Source organism: Podarcis bocagei, assembly GCF_964188305.1.
Source record: "Podarcis bocagei genome assembly, chromosome: W".
NCBI classification, from domain to species: Eukaryota; Metazoa; Chordata; class Lepidosauria; order Squamata; family Lacertidae; genus Podarcis; species Podarcis bocagei.
Window position 1 is genome coordinate 58,770,015 of NC_138131.1, and position 16,380 is coordinate 58,786,394.

Consider the following 16,380-nt stretch of genomic DNA (forward strand, 5'->3'; position numbering starts at 1 on the left):
GTAGATTGATAAGGTAGGAAGGTAGGTAGGAGGCAGCCTAGGTCAAAGTTGACCCACTTATTTAAAAGTAACCATGCTGTTATACAGTGGTACCTCTGGATGCGAACGGGATCCGTTCCGGGGCCCCGTTCGCATCCTGAAGCGAACATGCTCGGGTCACAATTTGCTGCTTCCGTAGATGCGTGTGGCATCATTTTGAGTGTCTGCACGTGCGCAAGCTGCAGAACCCGGAAGTAACGCGCTCTGTTACTTCTAGGTCGCCACGGAGCACAACCCGAAAATGCTTAACCCGCAGCTACTTCAACCTGAGGTATGACTGTATTAGTAACAAAAATCTATTATCTTAAATATTTTCAGGCGGTGACCCTGGACCCCAACTTCCTGGATGCTTACATTAATCTGGGGAACGTCTTGAAGGAGGCGCGTATATTTGACAGGTAAGCAAATAGGCATAGAGCTTATATTCTCTTTTTTATATAAATGTTTTTTATTGGTTTTGCGTATAATCACATTACGTCTTATATTCTCAGTTTAGTGGTTGCACCCATACCCAAACTAACTCCCATTGTTGCCTAGAGGGTTGATTTTATTTAAAGCAAATTGATTTAAATCCCAAATCCATAAGACTTGATTTAAATCCCCCTTTTACCGGAAGGTTCAGCCTTGCTGGCATCCTCTTAATATTGACAATCGGAGGCAGGTTTCCTTTTTGGAATCCTAACTTCAGAGTCTTTTCTACAGTTATATCAAAATGATTTGGTTCTGCTATATACAGCCCGATTGTGACGAAATGATGGTGAGTTTTAATAAGTGAACACTTTTTATTTGAACAACTTTTCTGCTGTACTTGATTGGAAGGAGAAAAGAAACATTTCCTTCATAACAATTTAAGCAATTTATTTCACTAAAACAGTAACATGGTAGCATATGTATCCATGTTGCTTAACTGATGTGCTGAAACATTTTTTCCCCAAGAAAAACTTGGACTGAGTTTTCGCACACATGAAAAACTTAAAACAAATAATTCTTCCCCGAATTATTTATTTATTTATTTATTTCTACCCCGCTCTCACTGGCCAGGGCCGGGCTCAGGGCGGCTAACACCAAATATAAATTACAATAAAATAGAATAGAAAAAACCCCCAGTTAATTAAAATACAGCTTAAAATGCAGCCTCATCAAGACTACAAAGGGAGGAAACATCAGCTATTCACCCAAGCCAGCTATCCATGCTGGTGCTACATGGGCCAGCAAAAAAGCCACGGGAAAATTTATATACCAAATCCCATATAGGGTGTCAGAGTGAGTCTAAGCATAGAGCGAGTTAAAATAATCAAGCCTGGAGGTGACCATCGCATGGATCACTGGCCAGATCAGGGCGAGAAAGGTAAGGAACCAATTCCTTAATACGGCGGAGGTGGAAAAATGCCACCTTTGCTGTGGCTGCAACCTGTGCCTCCATGGAAAGAGAGGCATCGAAGGTTACACCCAAGCTCTTGACAGAAGGCTCTGGCACTAATTGCGCCCCCACAAGAGATGGGAGTTGGCCCCCCAACCCCATGTTGTCCTGACCCAGCCAGAGGACCTCTGTCTTCGAAGGATTTAACTTCAACTGGCTCCCACGCAGCCACCCAGCCACGGCTTCCAAGCATCTGGTCAGTGTGTCTGGGGCCGAGTCCATTGACAGATAAAGTTGGGTGTCATCAGCATATTGACGACAACTCAGCCCTAAACTCCGGACAATCTGGGCAAGGGGGCGCATAAAGATATTGAAAAGCATCTGGGAAAGGATTGTGCCCTGCGGCACTCCACACAACAAGGAGTGCCGCAGCGACAACTCCCTCCCTAGCGCCACCCTCTGTCCCCGACTTGAGATAAAGGAGCACAGCCATTGTCTGACTGTGCCCTGAATCCCCACGTTGGCAAGGCGGTGGTCCAAAAGTTTGTGATCGACCATGTCGAAGGCCGCTAACAAATCTAAAAGAATCAGCAGTCCCGGCCCGCCTCGATCCTCTTAATCGTCCCCCCAAAGCATTTTATTTTTTAAAAAACAGATTTTTATCCACCCTGGTGACAATGAAACTGAACCAGTCCTTGATCTCATTTCAGAGCCGTTGCAGCCTACCTACGGGCCCTGAGCCTGAGTCCCAACCACGCTGTTGTCCACGGCAACCTGGCATGTGTGTATTACGAACAGGGGCTGATCGATCTGGCAATCGATACCTACAAGAGGGCCATTGAGCTCCAGCCCCACTTCCCTGACGCCTACTGCAACCTGGCCAACGCGCTGAAAGAGAAAGGCAGCGTAAGAAACTGGTCCCTTTTGCCTTGGGGTGGGGGGAACATCTATATAAAAGATGTTTTATAGATGGTACTTAACACCTGCCAAAATAGCTAAAATGTATAAAACAAAAAAACTGTGCTGGAGGTGCAGTAAAGAAGAAGGGACACTTATACATTTCTGGTGGGCCTGTGAAAAAAAAATACAGAAACTTTCCTATTAGGCAGTGGTGTCCAAACTTTTTTCAAAGAGGGCCAGATTTGATGAAGTGAAGGGCCATAAGGGCCGACCAAAGTTGTTTACTTTTTTTAAGGATTGAAGTTGTTGAGCTCTTTTCTTAGGGTTTAAATTGTTGAACTTTTTTTAGGATTGAAGTTGTTTAGCTTTTTCTTAGGCTTTTACCCCATGCTGAATTGGCCAGATTAACAGAGACAATTAGGGCACAACCCAGACAAGAATTCCAAAAGGAATGGGGAAAATGCAGAGAATACTTTACCAAACAGTGCCCCAAAATATACACTTGGACTTGTTTCAATTAATTTCTACAGGAGACTTTGTGGTTTAAGTCATAATTAGGAAAAATTGTAATAATCCCATACAAAAGAAATAGTATACAAGAGGTAAATAAGGCGGCCATTTAACAGAATAAAGTCTTTTATTTTTATGTTATGTTTTCTTTGTGTAAGAGGATAGGAGTTTAATTTTGATAATTAGTCAATGGTGGTGGGTCTGTTTGTATGTATGAGTTGTTGTGGACTATGTTATAAATAAAATAAAAATTAAAAAAAGAAAATGAAACCGGTCCCTTTTGCTTTCTGTATGTCAGAGGGTTTGCTGAAAAAAGCCTTCCGGATGATGGTGACCTCGAAATTGGGCTCTTTGGGGGGGGATTTGGGGTACAGAACCTAGAAGAAGTCCTCTTTTATTTTTTCCTTTGTCATATCGTCACATACAACTTTGCTCATACCAAGCGTCGACTCCCCTCCCCCTTCCCCCGCTCCCACTCCCTGGCTTTCTTAAGCAGTCACGATCCTCTTAGCATTTCTATATCACCCTTTAAAAATTGTCCAGTAGCACCTGATGATGATGATAATAATAATAATAATAATAATAATAATAATAATAATAATAATAATAATAATAATAATAATAATAAAATTTATACCCCGCCTATCTGGCTGGGTTTCCCCAGCCACTCTTGGCGACAAAATATTAAAATACAATAGTCCTTCCCTAAACAGGGCTTGCTAAACTTGGCTTCTTCTTGGTATAATTTTTTGTATGCAGGTCCACTTCTTCAGATACAAAAGCTTCTACCAAGACCAAACTGAGTTGGTCTGCAATGTGCTACTGGACAATTTATATATTTTTTATATATTTCAACTGCGTTAGACCACCACAGCTGCCTACCTGAACATATATCGCCCTATTTACCTTCTTACTCTACTTAAAACAATTTACTTTAGCATTTGTAAATCACTTTCAAAAATTAGCCTCTGGTTTTTTTAATAACAGTATATTTAAAGATCTTTTTCAATTCTTTGTAAATCATATCCCAGTAGACTTTGACTTTAGTGCACATCCACCACCTATGGACGAAATTCCCTTCCTTCTCCTTGCATTTCTAGCGTGCCTTATCTTGAGTTATATATATTTTAGCAAGTTTAGTCGGCGTCAAATACCACCTATACGTCACCTTCATTAAATTTTTAATTAGTGCTGTACATTCAATAAATTGTTTTTGCCCATAATCTTTCCCACTTATCTAATTCAATGTTATGACCAAAATCTTGAGCCCATTTAATCATAACCGACTTAACTTCTTCATCCTTTGTATGCCATTCTTATACGTTTTTGGCAATGATTTTCTTTTACTATCTAGCAACTCTGTCTCTTAATTTTGATTTAGTATGACCAAAACCATTTCCCTTACTGTCTTCCTTAAATACATCTTGCAAAAGACGGTAAGTGTGCGGGAAAGAGAGTTTGAATCGGATTAGTCTGCTCTTGTATTTATGTTCCCCTAAACCAAGCATGTCCAAAGTCCACTTTGGGGGCCTTCCACCCATCTCTCCTAGATCTCAAAATGCATTGGTTTTGTCATATTTCCTGCTATCCTGCCAAAGAATTTAAATTTTCCCAATGTTCTTTTAGACCAGGCATGTCCAAAGTCCAGTTCAGGGGCCTAATCTGGCCCTCTGGTCGATTTAATCCGGCCCTCGTGGCGGTTTATTTACTAGGGCAAAACTTCCCCCAAAAAAGCTCAAGAACTTTAATCCTAAAAAAAGGTCAGCACCTCTGAGGTCAAATCCTTAAAAAAGGCTCAACAATTGTGGGGTTTTACTGTTAATATGCTTCTTCTTAATTGCATTTCACTATTAATATACTTCTTAATTGTATTTCAGTTCAACAATGACTTTGATAAAATACATCTTTTGTGACGTGCAGAAGGCTTGAGTTACCTATGAGGTGCAACAGTTACCATATAGCATATATTCAATATAAAAAACAGCAACAATTGGTTGTTGACAAAGGACAGCTGGCATATATATATAAAAGATATTAACTGATATGCATGCCATTCCAGATATAGCTATATAATCTCTACTGTTGGTAAGAGAAGAACTTTGGAGCAGGCATTTTCAAAAAAAGAGTTTTTTATGAACCGCTCTAATACCAAGTTACCGTCAGGAGCTGAGGGGCCGTATCAAACCTCAATCCAGCCATCACATCACAGAGCAGCCTTTTGGGCTCCTGTGAAAGACATACTAATATTCGTGTAAAAACTCTGTTTTGTGTTTCGAAGGTTGCCGAAGCCGAGGAATGCTACAATACAGCTCTCCGTTTATGTCCGACTCACGCGGATTCTCTTAATAACCTGGCGAACATCAAGCGAGAACAAGGGAATATCGAGGAGGCTGTCCGCCTCTACCGGAAAGCTCTTGAGGTACGTGCGTGGAGAATTACAACAATTAAATTGAGATATAAGGGTTAGGCATGCGTACCCTGGACTCCTAGTCTGGGTCTTTTTAAAAATCGCCGATCAAATTTTTCTTGATCAATAACGGAAATAATGGTGAAGAAGTGAAAGTGAAGTAGCATTTTGAGGCTCGACAAAGCATGGTCCGATAAGTCCCTTTTGGAAGGAAGAGGGTCTGTCCCCCTTTTTATATTCCTAGGCCTCCTGGAATGACCAAAAATCTGCTTTTTCATCAGAAGAACAATGCAAGGTGTTAAGGAACGGTACAGAAATTGAAATAAAAGCTGGGCACATGCTGTTCTCTGTGTCGGCTGAGCTTGATCCCCTGACAGTCTTATTTTCTAACAGTATTTCCTATGCGTACGAAAAAGGCAGTTCATAGGCCCATTATTATTATTATTATTATTATTATTATTATTATTATTATTATTATTATCATTACCACAAATCATTCCAAACGGTGATTTATTTTGCAGCCAGCCCCTGCCACATTTGAGCATCAAAGAGGGGCTCTTTAAAATACGGCATTGGTCATTTGACAGTCTGATCTCCCAACAGTATTTCCTATGCATGCTAAAAAGGCAGTCCATAGGTTCCTCCTCCTCCTTAATTTTTGCAAGTCAATCCAAATGAGGATTTATTTCACGCCCACAACCTTTGAGCCTCAAAGAGCAGCCTCCGTCTCTTTAGAATGCTTCTCAGGGAAACTAAGAGTGAGCTTCTTCCCCGCAGGTCTTCCCGGAGTTTGCAGCTGCGCATTCAAATTTAGCCAGTGTTTTGCAACAGCAGGGGAAGCTCCAGGAGGCCCTCATGCACTACAAGGAGGCCATCAGGTGAGCTTCCAAAGCCATGGGGAAAATAGATTGAAAGAGCTCCTCCTTACTGTATTTTAATCTTTTGCTGGAAGCCGCCCAGAGTGGCTGGGTATAAATAATAAATTATTGTTGCTGTTGTTAATAATTATTATTACTCCTCATGCGCTGGTCTGGTGCCTGTGGGAAAGCTCTCCTCTTGTGGATAAAGCACTTTCTCTTTTTCTTTTAGGTTTTTTTATTTTTTATTTTTATTTTTATTTTATTTTTTGTCCCTTGAAGGACAGCCAAATTTAAATAACAATTCGACACACAGCTGCGAGGCATTTGCGAGCTTTTTTGCGGAGAAGGTCCTGTTGCTCCGCCATGACCTCCCTGCCAATTTGGATACAATAAAGGAACTGGAGGCCCCTCGACTGTCCTCGGGTCCAGTATTGGACCACTTTGACCGGATATCCCCAGCCGATGTGGACAGACTCCTCCGAGCTGGAAAGCCCACCACCTGTCCTCTTGACCCGTGCCCGTCCTGGCTGATTAGAGCGTGCCCAGACAAGGTGCGGGCCCCCCTGGGGGATATCATCAATTTGTCCCTTGGCACTGGGATATTCCCAGGGGAACTGAAGGAGGCAGTGGTGTGTCTGCTCTTAAAGAAAACATCATTAGATCCTTTAGATCTATCCAATTACCGCCCGGTTTCGAATCTTCCATTCCTGGGTAAGGTGATTGAGAGAGCGGTTGCTGAACAGCTTGGTAGGTTTCTGGATGAAACATCTGCTCTCGATCCATTCCAGTCCGGCTTCCGCGCTGGTCATGGGACCGAGACGGCTCTGGTCGCCCTAACAGATGATCTCCGCAGGCAGCTGGATCGAGGCGGGTCGGGGCTGCTGATTCTTCTAGACCTGTCAGCAGCCTTCGACATGGTCGATCACGAACTTCTGGACCACCGCCTTGCCGACGTGGGGATCCAGGGCACAGTCCTTCAATGGCTGCACTCGTTTCTCTCCGGTCGGGGACAGAGGGTGGCGCTTGGGGGGGGGAATTGTCATCGCGCCACTCCTTGGTGTGTGGAGTGCCTCAGAGTGCGATACTCTCCCCGATGCTTTTTAACATCTTTATGCGCCCCCTCGCCCAGCTTGTCCGGAGTTTTTGGCTGGGTTGCCATCAGTATGCCGATGACACCCAACTCTATCTGTTGATGGATGGCCATCCTTACTCGGCCCCAGATACACTGACCAGATGTCTGGAAGCTGTGGCTGGATGGTTACGTGGGAGCCGGTTGAAGTTAAATCCTTCGAAGACAGAGGTCCTCTGGCTGGGACGGAGCGATATGGGATTGAGGGGGCAACTCCCATCTCTTGCATGGGTGCAATTAGTGCCAGCATCGTCCGTTAAGAGTTTGGGTGTAATCTTCGACACCTCCCTTTCCATGGAGGCGCAGATTACAGCTATAACAAAGGCGGCATTTTTTCATCTCCGCCAAGCTAAGCAGTTGGCTCCTTATCTCTCTCACCCTGACCTAGCCACTGTGATCCACGCGACGGTCACCTCCAGACTGGATTATTGTAACTCGCTCTACGTGGGGCTGCCCTTGAGACTGACCCAGAAACTCCAGCGGGTGCAGAATGCCGCGGCGAGACTCCTTACGGGGTCTTTGCTGCGAGATCATATCCATCCGGTGCTGTACCAGCTGCACTGGCTCCCGGTGGAGTACAGGATCAGGTTTAAGGTGCTGGTTTTAACCTTTAAAGCCCTATACGGCCTAGGACCCTCGTACCTATGGGACTGCCTCTCCTGGTATGTCCCACAGAGAAATTTACGGTCTGCAAATAAAAACACCCTAAAGATCCCAGGTCACAGAGAGGTTAGGTTGGCCTCAACTAGAGCCAGGGCCTTCTCGGCTGCGGCTCCAATCTGGTGGAACGCTCTGTCACAAGAGACTAGGGCCCTGTGGGACCTGACATCCTTCCGTAGGGCCTGCAAGACAGAGCTGTTCCACCAGGCCTTTGGTCAGGGCGCAGACTGACTCCCTCCTCTGGCAACCTGCACAGAATTTTGCTTGATGGTTGCCATTAATTTGATTTTAATTTGATTTAATTAATTTTATAATGAATGTTTTAAAATGTTGGACTATTTTGATTGTTGTTAGCCGCCCTGAGCCCGGCTTCGGCTGGGGAGGGCAGGATATAATTATTATTATTATTATTATTATTATTATTATTATTATTATTATTATTATTATTCAGTTTTTTTATTTTATCATTTTATTTCCATACACTCCAAACATTTTCAATATATACAATACTGGGATTATACAAACCCCTTGGACTCTCCCCCACCCCCACCCCCCGTTTCCATATTTTGCCATCTTTTCTTGCATGTAATTACAATGATTCGTTCTATTCCATTTCCTTATTTGCTACTTTGGCTTCATCAATGTTATATCAATCCTGCCTGTGGAAAACCATCTAATTCGATTTTAATTTGATCCCGATTTGTTTTTAGGAGGTAATTTAATTATTGTTTGATTTTATACTAATGTTATATATTTGATGTTAGCTGCCCTAAGACCGGTTTCGGCCAGGGAGGGCGGGATACAATTATTATTATTATTATTATTATTATTATTATTATTATTATTATTATTATTATTTCTAAATATGTATCTTTAAGGTATTCAATAAATTTTTCCCATTCTTGTTTAATTTTTTTATATATATAAATAGTTTTTATTAAGTTTTAGCATTTTATATTCAACACAAACATCATTCTTGCAGACAGCATAGATGAATCCCAATCTCCCCCAGCTTCCCTCTTCTGGTTTTTTAAATATTTACTTCTCCTGCCTATCTCATTCTCCCTTAATTTTGCCATCTTTGAACTAACGATGGTTATATCCTTAAGGTTTTTGCACCATGCTTTTTCACATTTCATCTTCATTATTTTCCCCATTTTGTCCTTTTAACTTTTTTCTTTGCTTAAATTTCCTATCATCTTGATGTCTGATCTTCACAGTCATTTTGATAATCCACTCTTCTTTTGTTGGGACCTTCTCTTCCTTCCACATCCGGGCTAAGAACATTCTGGCATAAATAGAATACACTGTCTTTTTAGGTCTCTTGGTATTTCTTCACCCGTTAAACCTATTAGAAAGGCTTCTGGTTTTTACACAAATGTTCTCTCCCCCCCCCCCAGTTAATTATACAGTGGTACCTTGGTTCTCAAACTGAATGTGTTCCAAAACCAAGGTGCACTTTCCCATAGAAAGTCATGCAAAACTCTATCTAGTGAACAATAGTGAACAATGTGGTGACAGAAGAGCTTCAGATTGAAAAAGGTACACGTCAGGGGTGCCCCCTGTCCCCTTTATTGTTTATCTCAGTCCTGGAGGTTTTGCTGAACATGATAAGGAAGGATCGGCAGGTACAAGGAATACGGGTCGGAGTGAAACAATATAAACTGAAAGCATTTGCAGATGACTTGGTTTTAACATTACAGGAGCCAGAATCTAGTACAAAAAGAGTTCTGGAACTGATACAGAAATTTGGTCGGGTGGCGGGTTTCAAGTTGAACAAACAAAAAACTAAGGTGTTAGGGAAAAATTTGACAGCTACTGAAACAGAAGGGTTTCAGAAGGAAACAGAACTAAATATTGTTAAAAAAGTGAAATACCTGGGGGTCAATCTCTCCTCCAAGAACCTGAATTTATTTAAAGATAATTATGAGAAATGTTGGTCAGAAGTTAAAAAGGATCTAGAAATTTGGTCAAGACTGAAGTTGTCCTTGTTAGGCCGAATTGCAGCTATAAAAATGAACGTTTTGCCAAAGATGTTGTTTTTGTTTCAGGCCTTGCAGATTGTGGACAGAGTGGAATGTTTTGGAAAGTGGCAGAAGGATATCTCTAAATTTGTCTGGCAGGGCAAAAAGCCCCGAATAAAGTTTAAAATACTAACTGATGCAAAGGAAAGAGGGGGATTTGCCCTGCCGGACTTAAGGATATATTACGAAGCTGCAGCCTTCTGCTGGATGAAAGATTGGATCTTGTTGGAAAACACTGATGTCCTAGATCTGGAAGGCTTTAATAACTCGTTAGGTTGGCATGCGTATTTGTGGTATGACAAGGCAAAAACATATGGAATGTTTAAAAACCATATTGTCAGGAAAGCAATATTTATGGTCTGGAAAAAATACAAAGACTTACTAGAAAGCAAAACTCCGAGGTGGGTATCACCAATAGAGGCCAAGGCTCGGAAAAAACCCAATATGGAGGCCGGTTGGCCGAAATATTGGGAAATAATAGAAAACATTGGAGATAATTGGAGGTTGCAGAGCTTTGAAAGGTTAAAGGGTAAAGTGCAAGATTGGTTTCATTATGCCCAAATTAATGAGGTTTTTAAGCTAGATAAAAAAACAGGATTCCAGGTGGAAAAATCGAAACTTGAGACAGAATTGTTAGAACCAAAGACCAAGCTATTATCGAGAATGTATAACTTGCTGCTTAAATGGAACACTCAGGATGAGACAGTTAAATCAGCCATGATAAAATGGGCCCAGGACATTGGTTATAACATCATGTCTGAGGACTGGGAAAGGTTATGGACCACCGGTATGAAGTTTACGGCATGTAATGCCTTGAAAGAAAACATTATGAAAATGGTATACAGGTGGTACATGACCCCAGTCAAGCTTGCTAAGATCTACCACTTGTCCGATAATAAATGCTGGAAATGTAAGGAGGCTGAAGGGACATTCTTTCACCTCTGGTGGACCTGTCCAAGAGTGAAGGCCTTCTGGGAAATGATATATAACGAGTTAAAAAAGGTGTTTAAATACACTTTCCCTAAGAAACCAGAGGCATTCCTCCTGGGCATTGTCGGCCAGAAGGTGTTAAAGAAGGATAGAACTCTTTTTATGTATGCTACTACTGCAGCAAGGATTCTTATCGCTAAGCATTGGAAGACTCAAGATTTGCCCACACTGGAGGACTGGCAGACGCAACTGATGAACTACATGGAACTAGCCGAGATGACTGCAAGGATTCGAGACTTGGGAGAAGAAGCAATGGAGGAGGACTGGTGTAAATTTAAGGACTATTTGCAAAAGTATTATAAGTTATATGACTCTTAAGACGCCGTATGATTTGGAATATCAGCCCCAGCAACAAAATGGTTTATATAAGAAATTGGATAATTTTTACGAAAGAATCAAGGTTTAAATGGGTAAAAATGACAATATGTTATATTTTAAAAGTAAATTGAAAACAAGAGATTTAAACTTAAACTGCAATTGAAAGTAAAAAGAAACACATGAAACAAGGTTATAATTTGCTGATAATTTTATTGTTAAGAATGCACTATGTGGGAGATGTGGGGAAGCCCGATAGAAATCTGAAATAAGTTGTTGAAATGGTTGAGATTTTCTGTTTTTTCTTTCTTTCTACTGTCTATGTTCTTTCTTTTCTATTTGTAATCTGGAAAAAAACGTAATAAAAATTATTATATATAAAAAAAAGAAAGTCATGCAAAACGGATTAATCCGTACCAGACTTTGAAAAACAATCCCTAAAACAGCCATTTAACATGAATTTTACTATCTAACGAGACCACTGATCCCTAAAATGAAAGCAGTCATCCATGTACTGTACTCTAAAATAAATACAACAGTCTTGTAAATGATAAAAATGAAAATTATTTTTTTTCCTCACCTGCACTGATGATAGTCATTGTTCGGATGGGGACCGGGGCTTCTATCCGTTTCTGCAATCACACAATCAATCAATCAATCAATCAATCAGTAACTAAACTGGGATCCGCACAGTCGCAAAAACAAATGAACCAAAAAAGCCTCCGAAACAAAAACACCACATAAATTGCAAAAACCAAAGCACCAAACTTAATCTGTTCCCGAAGTCTGTTTGATTGGTGCAGGCGCCCCAGAAAGAATAGCTGACAGCCAAATTTGATGTTTGGCTTCCGAAAAACGCCTGGAAACTGGAACACTTTTTCTGGGTTTTCGGCATTTGGGAACCAAAGCGTTTGAGTAGTAGTAATAATAATAATAATAATTTGTTTTTGTTTGTATCCCACCCTCGCCGGCCAAGGCTGGGCTCAGAGCAGCTAACATCATAAAAACAACACAACGAGCCTAAAAGCAGACATCAAGTAATTCAAATAAAAATTAATTCAGACAAGTTAAAATCCGGGCAGGTGGCAATTATTAGGGTGGAATTGAGAGTGATTAATAATTGCCAGAATTGAGGAGCATGGAATTTCCCAAAAGGAAAGTGCTGCTTGTCCGTATGAAGAGGATGCCACAATGCTGAACCTTTCTGTATAAAAAACCTTCTGTATAAAGAAACCTGTATAAAAAACATTTGAGAACCAAGGTCTCACTGTCTCACATGACCACTAGGGTGGTTCATAAAAAACACTTTTTTGAAGATGCCTGCTCCCAAGGTCTTATCTTACTACACTAGGGATTATATAGCTATATCTGAAATTTTGTGCATATCAGTTAATATCTCAACCCTCCATGAAAATAGCTGTTTTCTTGGACGTTTTCCTATTTTGTGAAGGCTTTGGAGAAGGCATTTTTTAAAAAAGTTTTTTTAATGAACTGCCCTAAAGACCACCGTATAGGATAGAAAGAGCCTTCTTGACCCTTACATTTCCAGCGTAACTTCAGAGTATTTTTGTACCAAAATGGCACTTTTTCTCTCCCCCTCCATGTCAGAATCAGTCCCACTTTTGCAGACGCCTATTCCAACATGGGGAACACCTTGAAGGAAATGCAAGACGTCCAGGGAGCTCTGCAATGCTACACAAGAGCAATCCAGATAAATCCTGCGTTTGCCGATGCCCACAGCAACCTCACTTCCATCCATAAGGTAAGCTTTGTGTCTCTGCTAAATCTATTTAAAAAAAAAAAAACTGGGGGGGGGGGCAGCAGGGGAATCTTAGTTTTTACAAAAGGAAAACAACTGGCAAAAGCCGTCCCAAACCGAGATGGGGCACAAAAAGAAAAAGGGGAGAATTGGAATTTATGCTGGAAGTGTGAGGAGGCAGAGGGCACGCCGATACGTTTATGGTGGGGCTACAGAAACGTTAAAAAATTCATGAGGAAATAAAAAAGATGATCAGAATTAATTTAGAGGGGAAAACCAGAGGCATATTTACTGAGTATAAGAGGTAAAGAAATACCACAAGATGGGAAGATATTATTCTTATACGCGACAGCTGCAGCAAGGCTACTCCTTGCACAAAACTGGAACAGGAAATATATACCCACAAAGGATGACTGGATAAAGAAACTAATTGAATTTATAGAACTGGCAAGGTCAAGTGCAGTAATAAGGTACCAATCAAACTGGAAAATAAAAATATAATGGAAATGGTTTGAAGATTATGTGTTCAAGTACTGCTCAAAAACTAACATGTTGATATGTTTGGTTTAATGTTTGTAAATCTGGTTTATAATAATAATAAATAGTAAGTTAAAAGAGTTAAGAAATATAAATTTAGATAAAAATTGCAATGTGAATGTGAGTGAAGGAAGTCACGTGGGTATTTGGGTAAATGCTGAGTTGTGTATAGGGTTAGATGTGGGGAATCCATATATGTAATGTATAGTGTTGAAAATGTACGGCAACTAGCATGTAAAATGAAATCAAAAATAAATAAATAAATAGGGGGGAAATAAAAATGGCAATGTGAAATATTATATAGGAGGGTGAGGGGCGGTGGAGGGAAGCCACAAGGGTGGTTTTAATGTCTGAAATTTTGGGTGGTAGGGTAATACGAATTTTGTTTTGTGTCTATGTGTTTGTTTGTAAATAAATTTTTTAAAAGGAAAATGAAAAAATTGCTATTTTTACTTTGAAATAAAAATGGGGGGGGGAGGTCTTATACGGGTGATTGGGTGGGTGAATGGCTCATTTTCTTAAATTTGAGCCCCCCCCAAATAGAGGGTGGCTTATATAGACGGAAAGTATGGTGGAGTTCCACACCCAAAAATCTCATTGTGACTTCCAATCACCCCTACGTCACATTTCCGATGGCGCCCTTTTGCTCGTCTCTCCTAGATCTCAAAATGCATTGGTTTTGTCATATTTCCTGCTGTCCTTTGTCAATCCACACCTGCCAAAGAATTTAAATTTTCCCAACATTTTTTTTTAGACCACACATGTCCAGCGTGTGGCCGGGGAGCGTAACCTGGTTTACTTACTGGGGCAACCCCCCCCCCCCCAATGCTCAACAACTTCAATCCTAAAAAGAGCTCAACAACCTTGGGGTTAAATCCTAAAACAGCTCAACAAATTTGCCCCGCCCTCATGTCAAATCTGGCCCTCTTTGGGAAAATTTGGGCACCCCTGTAAATTTAGACAATACAGTCCTATCTCGGGTTAAATATGCTTCAGGATGAATATTTTTGGGTTGCGCTCCGCAGTGACCCAGAAGTAACGGAGCACGTTACTTGCGGGTTTCGCCGCATGCACAGACCCTCAAAATGATGTCATGCGCAGAAGCGGCGAATTGCGACGTGCAGATGCGGGTTGCATTCGCTTCAGGATGCGAACGGGGCTCCGGAACGGATCCCATTCACATCCAGAGGTACCACTGTACTCTGCAAGTGTCCTGTTCTCTATGAAATGTTTCTTCCAAAACCTCTCGTAATTCTGCCTGTATTATAATCTTGCTAATTCTGCGTATTTTAGCCTTTTTGCTAGCTACGCCAACTTAGTAGGGATGGGATTCTCCTTTCCATCCTTTGTCTGTTAAGATTCTCGCTGCGGCTATTGTAGACACTGTGACTTGCCATTGTTTTATAACCATTTATTGTAACATTTATTCTATGATCAATTACAATAATCATTCATTGTAATATTCATTTATTGTACGATTAATTACAATTTATTGTAATTGTTAAGAGTAGGTTTCTATTGAATTTTTACATGCTGATACTCAATATTATTCTATAGCATGGGGAGGCAAACTACGGCCCCATGGCCTTCTCAATCTAGCCGGGAGTCGGCATGTTTTGACACGAGTATAATGTGTCCTTTTATTTAAAATGCACCTCTGGGTTATTTGTGGGACATAGGAATGCGTTCCTTTTTCCCCCTCCCCAAAATCTAGTCTGGCCCCCACAAGGTCTAAGGGACAGTGGACGGCCCCCTGCTGAAAAAGTTTGCCGACCCCTGTTCTATTCCAATGATTGTTGAATGTTACTTTATAAGTCTACCAGGTGTGGATCATCGTGCCTTCTGTCTGTTCTTCATCTTTGGTTTTGATGGTTGAGAAAAAAGCTAGTGGCAATTGCTGAAATATCCCTCCCTTTCTAGGATTCCGGAAACATCCCAGAGGCAATTGCTTCGTATCGCACCGCCTTGAAACTGAAGCCGGATTTTCCTGACGCTTACTGCAACCTGGCGCACTGTTTGCAGGTGAGGCAGAGTTTTAAGGGCCAACACTCCCAGGGTTTCCGGCATTTGGGAACCGAGGCGTTTGAGTCCCAAGGTACCACGGTAATGGTAAAAGCGTCACCTAATTCAGGAATTGTCCAATGTCACTTTAGAGACCAACTCAGTTTGTTCTGTGTCTAAGCTTTCATGTGCAGGCAGACTTATTCAGATACACTGAAGCGGAAGTCCCCACACCCTGATATTTAGAGGGAGGGTGGGGCGGGGTATTTCTCTGAACGGTAGTAGGACTCAATCGGTATGGTCAACCTGTGGACGAATGTGTCTCATTACATATCCTAAAACTATTTCAGGTCATCTGCGTACCATCCCTTGTTTTTTCAGTCATTCACAGTTGCCAGCAGGTGGACCATACCCATTGACTCCTACTACCCTTCGGAGAAAAACCCCAACTCACCCTCCCACTATATATCAGGGTCTGGGGGCTTCTCCTTACTCTTATATAGCAGGGTCTGGGGACTTCTCCCTCTGTATATCAGGGTCTGGGGACTTCCGCTTCAGTGTATCTGAAGAAGTGTGCATGCACACAAAAGCTTATATCAGGCATCCCCAACCTGCGCCCCCCCCCCGATGTTTTGGCCTACAACTCCCATGATCCCTAGCTAACAGGACCAGTGGTCGGGGATGATGGGAATTGTAGTCTAAAACATCTGGAGGGCCGAAGGCTTGGGGTGCCTGGCTTATACCAAGAACAAACTTTGTTGGTCTCTAAGGCACTACTGGACAATTTATATATATATATTGACTTCATCAGACCAATACGGCTACCTACCTGAATCTAGAACCCTGGTTTTCTTTGCCCCCTTTCAGATCGTCTGTGATTGGACCGATT

The 16,380-nt window shown here is 41.6% G+C and overlaps 1 long non-coding RNA gene across 1 annotated transcript; it reads left to right on the forward strand.

Moving 5' to 3' along the window:
• Nucleotides 1–355: 355 nt before the first annotated feature.
• LOC308577978 lies at nt 356–6,094 on the forward strand. The gene is made up of 4 exons (XR_014003799.1): nt 356–437; nt 2,110–2,305; nt 5,088–5,228; nt 5,994–6,094. It is a non-coding gene; the product is annotated as an uncharacterized lncRNA (long non-coding RNA).
• Nucleotides 6,095–16,380: the final 10,286 nt, after the last annotated feature.